The sequence below is a fragment of the Camellia sinensis genome, chromosome 6 (genome assembly GCF_055761805.1).
Source record: "Camellia sinensis isolate YWXY chromosome 6, ASM5576180v1, whole genome shotgun sequence".
Taxonomy (NCBI): Eukaryota; Viridiplantae; Streptophyta; class Magnoliopsida; order Ericales; family Theaceae; genus Camellia; species Camellia sinensis.
In genome coordinates, this window is record NC_138966.1 from 119373202 (window position 1) to 119379279 (window position 6078).

The following is a 6078-nucleotide window of genomic DNA, read 5'->3' on the forward strand; positions in this document are numbered from 1 at the left end:
CTAAAATTTCAGCTTTTTGCGACGGTAAAATGCCGTCGCTAATACTCCTAATGCCGTCGCAAAAAATTTTTTGCGACGGTAAATGACTTTTTGCGACGGCAAGAGGGGGGTCGCAATTGGGGGGGTTGCAAAAGAGTTTTTGCGACGGCACAATACCGTCGCTAATGTTTTGCGACGGCATTTTTGCTTTTTGCGACGGCACTTTGCAGTCGCTAATAATATTTGAAATTTCTTTGACTTTTTGCGACGGCACTATTTTACCGTCGCTAAAAATGTTATTTGAGACGGCAAAAATTACCGTCGCTAATAGTCTTTTTTTGTAACGGCAAAAACATTGCATTTGTGACGGTTTGATGCCGTCGCAAAAAATATTAAAAATATAAAAATTTCTATTTTTTCGCGACAGTATACTACCGTCGCAAAAAATATTAAAAAAATAATAAAATTTCTATTTTAAATAATAAAATTTTTATTTTTTGCGACAGTTTAGTACCGTCGCAAAAGGTAAAACCTATGACAAAATCAATAAAAATATTAAAATTTTCTATTTTTTGCGACAGTATAGTGCCGTCACAAAAAAAAAAAAAAAAATCTCTAATAAAATTATTAAAAATATTAAAATTTCTCCATAATAATATAAAAATTCCTATATAAAAATAACAATTTCTCCATAATAAAATACTCTTCCATTCATAATTACACATCAACAAAACTATTCCACTACATAATGTTCCATAATCATATATAATGTTTAAATACATGATTTTGTTCATAATTCAAAATAACATAAATCAAAATTAAATATTTTTCTCATCATTCTTCGTAAATAACAAAAACAAAAATTCATCATGCTAATCCTTCTCTATTTGCTCTGACATCATCTTCAATCTTGCATTTTCTTGTCTCAATTCTGTCATCTCAGCTTTTGCTGATTCAAGTTCATCATGCTAGAGGAACAAAAAAATGTTATATACAAGTTAATCAATTATGATAAATTCAAATGTATATTCCAAGTTTCCAACATACAATCTCACAAACCAGAAAAGAACTAGAGTATACATAAGAAGAACAAATTTAATTTATGAGAAGTTAAAGAATTCAGCACACACAAAAAAAAAATGTAATGAAAGACATCATTTAAATGTTCCAAACACCTCCTTTCAAATTTTATAACCGAAAAGAGGTACTTTGGTTGAAATTTAGATAAAATTTGGATAGAAACAGAGTTGGAACCGTTTAGATCAATTAAATTGACATAATTGAAATATTATAAACCAAAATGAAACATAAGGCATATTTTAAGGACATACAATATATTTAACCATTTTTACTTTTGTGGTCTGCAATAAAATTTGAGGTATCAATCACTTGGGAAAGATAACCCTTCAATTTAATGCTTCAATTACTTATATCAATTTATCTAAAACTTGCCTAATGATTCAAACATCTATATAGAGTTAATGGGCTCTGAAGACCTAGGGATCCTAAGATCACAAGAATTCAAATCAAACAAATTTTTAATACAAAAATTCAATATTCTTTTGGTGAAAAAAATGGGCACAAAAATTTGAAGTCATCACATGGCAAGATTAATTAGTATATTCAGATTCCTAGAGCATTCAACAATGAGATACCAAGAAAAAGGGTACTCAATGGCTTTGGTCAATTATAACCTGCTGATAAATAAAATATGAGACAATTCATAAATGTTAAGGCTTTTTTTTATTACAATTGAATCAGACTTTATCCATTTTGTCTAACTATTTTTTACATATTATATTATCACAATGTTAAAACAAGTTCTTGATTAAGGCCCTTCTTGTCTTTTTTTTCAATGCACATAACTAATTACAAAATGGATTACAGAATACTATAGTCATATACATCAAACACATGCCACGGAAAAGGTTCACTTCACCATTATGTTCCGTGATTCTGTGTCCATAGAATTATTGTTTCTCTTTCTTTTCTATCAATCTGCTCGCTACCTAAATTATGAAAACATGTAAATTTATTGTCTGATTTCAATAATTTGTTTAGGGTCTGTTTGAATAGAGTGAAAAATATGATGAAGAATGAAAGAAAATTTATTTTCACACGTGCATTTGGTTAAGATGAATTGTTTGTGAGAGAGTAGTAAGAAAATAGAGACGATAAGAACAAGCTAGAGAAGAAAAAATATATATGTTGCATGAAACTAAAAGCCAAGTTACAAAGGCCAAACTTTCAAGTGCATTTTGAGGATTAGTGAAGATGGTTTCGTGTCATTGTAATAGCAAATTCTGTGTTTAATTACCTCTTTCCTAGTGCCTGAGCTCTTGAGGTTTGGTGAAGATGGCTTTGAAGTGCTTTCTTCACAGAATTGTCCTCTTGTTCCACCCTAAAAACATGTAAATGAAAATTTTATGCCATTGATCTTCAAAACATTGATATACATTAACCAATTACAGAGTTTAGTATTAGCATAATGAAGGATCGTGCCCACTACTATACCCAATTCTAACAATATTAAGCTTCATCGACTGGAACTCATTCATCCAGTTTGCAATAGACTGAACATTTTCTCAAAATTTTCCACCTGTAAAAGACACTTTCATCTGAATTGAGCAAATCAAGTTAAAAGCATACTTTGTTACAAATCCCTTGGTTGATAATATTATCACATTGTGTCTATGGGGTTGCCATAGTCAAAGATGAGCGAAGATGAAAACAAGCAATAGGCCAAATAATTACCAAACCTCATCCTCAAACCATTTGAGTTGTAACAGTCACAAATTATTATTCTAAGAAAAAACCAAATTTCCCCCTTTCTTGTTATCAAGTTAGTCTCAAATGTAATGCATATCAAACTGTACTTGTATTTATGTCTGTGTCAGGTAAAATTTCAAAGAAGAGGGACAAAGGTACTCACTTTAAACCACCAACTTTACACTACAAAATGCTTGACACCACCGAATGACCTCACAACCTTACTCCAGTACTTGTAATGCCTCTCTTCTTCCCTTGAACCAAAGTCAGGGTCTGCTTGAAAGAATACCTTCCCATCTCAAAACAAACAATACTAATGACCAGCAATCAGTTGCTTATAATGACCAGTAACTAAAGGATCTCTTACAAATTCTTAGTCATCCTCATACCAGTGGCTTATGTATCAAACAAAGGGTTAGAAATCAAAGAAATAAAATACCTCATAAAATACCTCACACATTTTTACAAGGTAAATAATAATAATAATAATAATAATAATAATGTTAAGCAATAGTCTAGCATTAACATAACAAGTTTTGAAGCACACAATTCTCCAACCAAAACCCACAAATTTTTTAATTCCAACCTATTCAAAACCTCTTAAAATCAACAGTACACCCACTTCTTGAAATGATTTCCTAAACCCCAAATTGGACTAATTTTATTCTATTTTGATTCATTCCTTTTTCCCCCATAGAATTCAGAGAGCATATTAGAGAGAGAGAGAGACCTTCTGAAAGAAGGATGTTTGCGATGCTTTTCACCGGACCCATTGCCCTCCGAACTACCCTTGGAGTCCTCTTGCTGCCGCTTCTGCGACATTACCAATGCTCGCAGAAAACAACCACCACCACTAATAAGCTGCTATGGCTATGGCGGTGGGGGCAACATAGAGGTATAGAGGAACCGACTGGAATGAGAGAGTCGAAAAAAGAGTCAAAAGAAGCGTACCGTCTCGCCGCCGAACTAGTCTTCCCGCTGCTGAACCAGTCTCGCCGCCGATTGAAACCCTTCCCCTTCAACCCCAGTCTCTCTTCAAACCCTCTATCTTTTCTCTCTCAGATAGGTTTGCTCACTGTTTTGAAAGTGTTGTGAAATTAAGGGCTCTACAAGCCTGAAAGGAAATGAAAAAAAAAGGGGGAAAAGGCAGAGGGAAAAAAAAGGGGGGAAGTTTGGGCGGGCCTTCGGATGAGTAAGTGAAAAAGTAGGGAAATTTGTTTTATTTTTATTTTAATGATTTTTTTTTTATTTGGTAGAAGCATGGGTAATATTTTAATGAAAAATAATTTTTGTTAAAATAAAGTTAATTTTTTATGGTCAATGAAAAATATTTTTTTGTGACCCATTTTTTTTTTTTGTTATTAAAAATCAAAAGTTAGTGGTGAAGTTGTAGTATTGGTAGGGGAGATGGAGTGGCAGTGGTGGAGAAGAGGGCAGAGAGAGAGAGTGAGTAAGGTGAAGAGAAAGAAGAGAGATGAGAGAGATAGAGAGAAAAAAATTATTACAGATTCATGAAAAAAATTAAAATTAAAATTGTTAATATTTATAAAATTTATTTCTTATTTGTAATTGTTTTTTGAAACTCAACCTGTACTGAAATTTCTCCACATATATATAACATTTATATATATATATGTTGGTAGGGATAGATTCAAAATTATCCTTATGAAGTATAAAAACATGTTTGAGGTGCAAATTCTTATAACAGTGCGATGAGATGAGAAAGAGAGTGATCGGTGCAAAAAGTTTCTACGTTGAATGATCGGCTGCCAGAAACGAGAGAGTGAGAAAGAGAGACAGTGAGATGGTGAGTGAGTGATGGTGAGACTGAGAGAAAGAGAGAGTGAGGGAGCCGATTATAGATTAGGGTTTTTTCTTTTGTTATAGGTGAGTGAGATGGTGAGTGAGAGATGGACGGTTAGATTTGGAAGAGGGAAAAAAAAATGAATTTTTTTCTTTTTGATTTTTTTATGAATTTTTTTCATTTTGAATTTTTTTTTTCCAATTTTCATTACAAATGAATATTTAAATAATAAAAGGATTTTTTTTTTCACAACGGAGGATGTCATTGCTAAAAAAAATTATTTTTTATTAAAATAATTTTTTATAGTTAATGAATTTTTATTTTTATTTTTATTTTTTCATTTAGTAAGGTTAAAAATTTATTTGTTTCATATTTATTTTAATGAATATAAAATTATTATTATTTTTTTATTTGGTAGAAGTAGGGATAATAGATGGAGGTGGTGGATAAGAGACGGTGGTGGTGGTGGTGATGGCGAAGGAGATTAGTGGTGAAGTTGTGGTAGTGGTAGAATAGATGGAGTGACAGTGGTGAAAGATAGGTAATGGTAGTAGTAGTAGTGGCAATAGTGGTATTGGTGGTAGTGGAGTGGTGGCGATGGTAGTAATAATGGTAGTCGTAAAGGTGAAATGGCGACCGTGGTAGCAGTGGTGGTAGTGAAATGGCGTTTGCAGTAGTGGTCAAAGTGGTAGAGGAGATGAGTGGTAAGAGAAAGAGATGAGTGAGAGACACAGAGAGAGAGAGATAAAAGAGATAGAGAGAAGAGAGCTGGACGAGAGACACGGAGAAAAGAGAGAGACAGACAGACAGAGAAGAGTGATGAGTGAGAGAGAGAAAGAGAAGAATGACAGAGACACAGAGAGAAAGAGAGAGACGGACAGACAGACAGACAGAGAAGAGTGATAAGTGAGAGAAAGAGAGAGAAAGAGAGAGAGAGACAGAAAAGAGAGACAGAGACACATAGAGAAAGGGAGAGACAGACAGACAGAGAAAAGTGATGAGTAAGAGAGGGAAAGAGAAGAGAGACAGAGACAGAGAGATAGGAAGATGAAAAAATGGGTGAAAAGAGAAATGTTCAAAAGAGTAAGGCGACGTCGTTTATAGTAGATCGATAAATCGAGAATGAGCTCGATAAATAGAGAAGATGAGAGTAAGAGAACGAGCAAGACGAACATAGTGAGAGAGAAATAGACAAATAGACAGAGAGAGAGAGAAGAGTGATGAGTGAGAGAGAGACAGGGAGAGAGAGAGAGATAGAAAAAGAGATGAGCGAGAGATAGACAAAAAGAGAGAGAAATAAAACGAAAAGAGATGAGCGAGAGAGAGAAAAAAGAAATGAGAGAGATAGAGAGAATAGAGATGAGCGAGAGAAAACAGATGTGAGAGATAGAGAGAAGAGAGATAGACGAGAGACACAGAGAGAAAATGAGAGAGAGAAACAGACAGACAGAGAAAAAAGAGTGATGAGTGAAAAAGATAAAGATAAGAGATAGAGATAGAGACAGAGAGACAAGAAGATGAAAAAA

The 6078-nt window shown here is 33.5% G+C and overlaps 1 long non-coding RNA gene across 1 annotated transcript; it reads right to left on the reverse strand.

The window, feature by feature from the left end:
- LOC114293678 (uncharacterized) lies at nucleotides 1–4071 on the reverse strand. The gene is made up of 3 exons (XR_014332902.1): nucleotides 3479–4071; nucleotides 2297–2380; nucleotides 1–947 (listed from the first exon to the last, which is right to left on the reverse strand). It is a non-coding gene; the product is annotated as an uncharacterized LOC114293678 (long non-coding RNA).
- Nucleotides 4072–6078: the final 2007 nt, after the last annotated feature.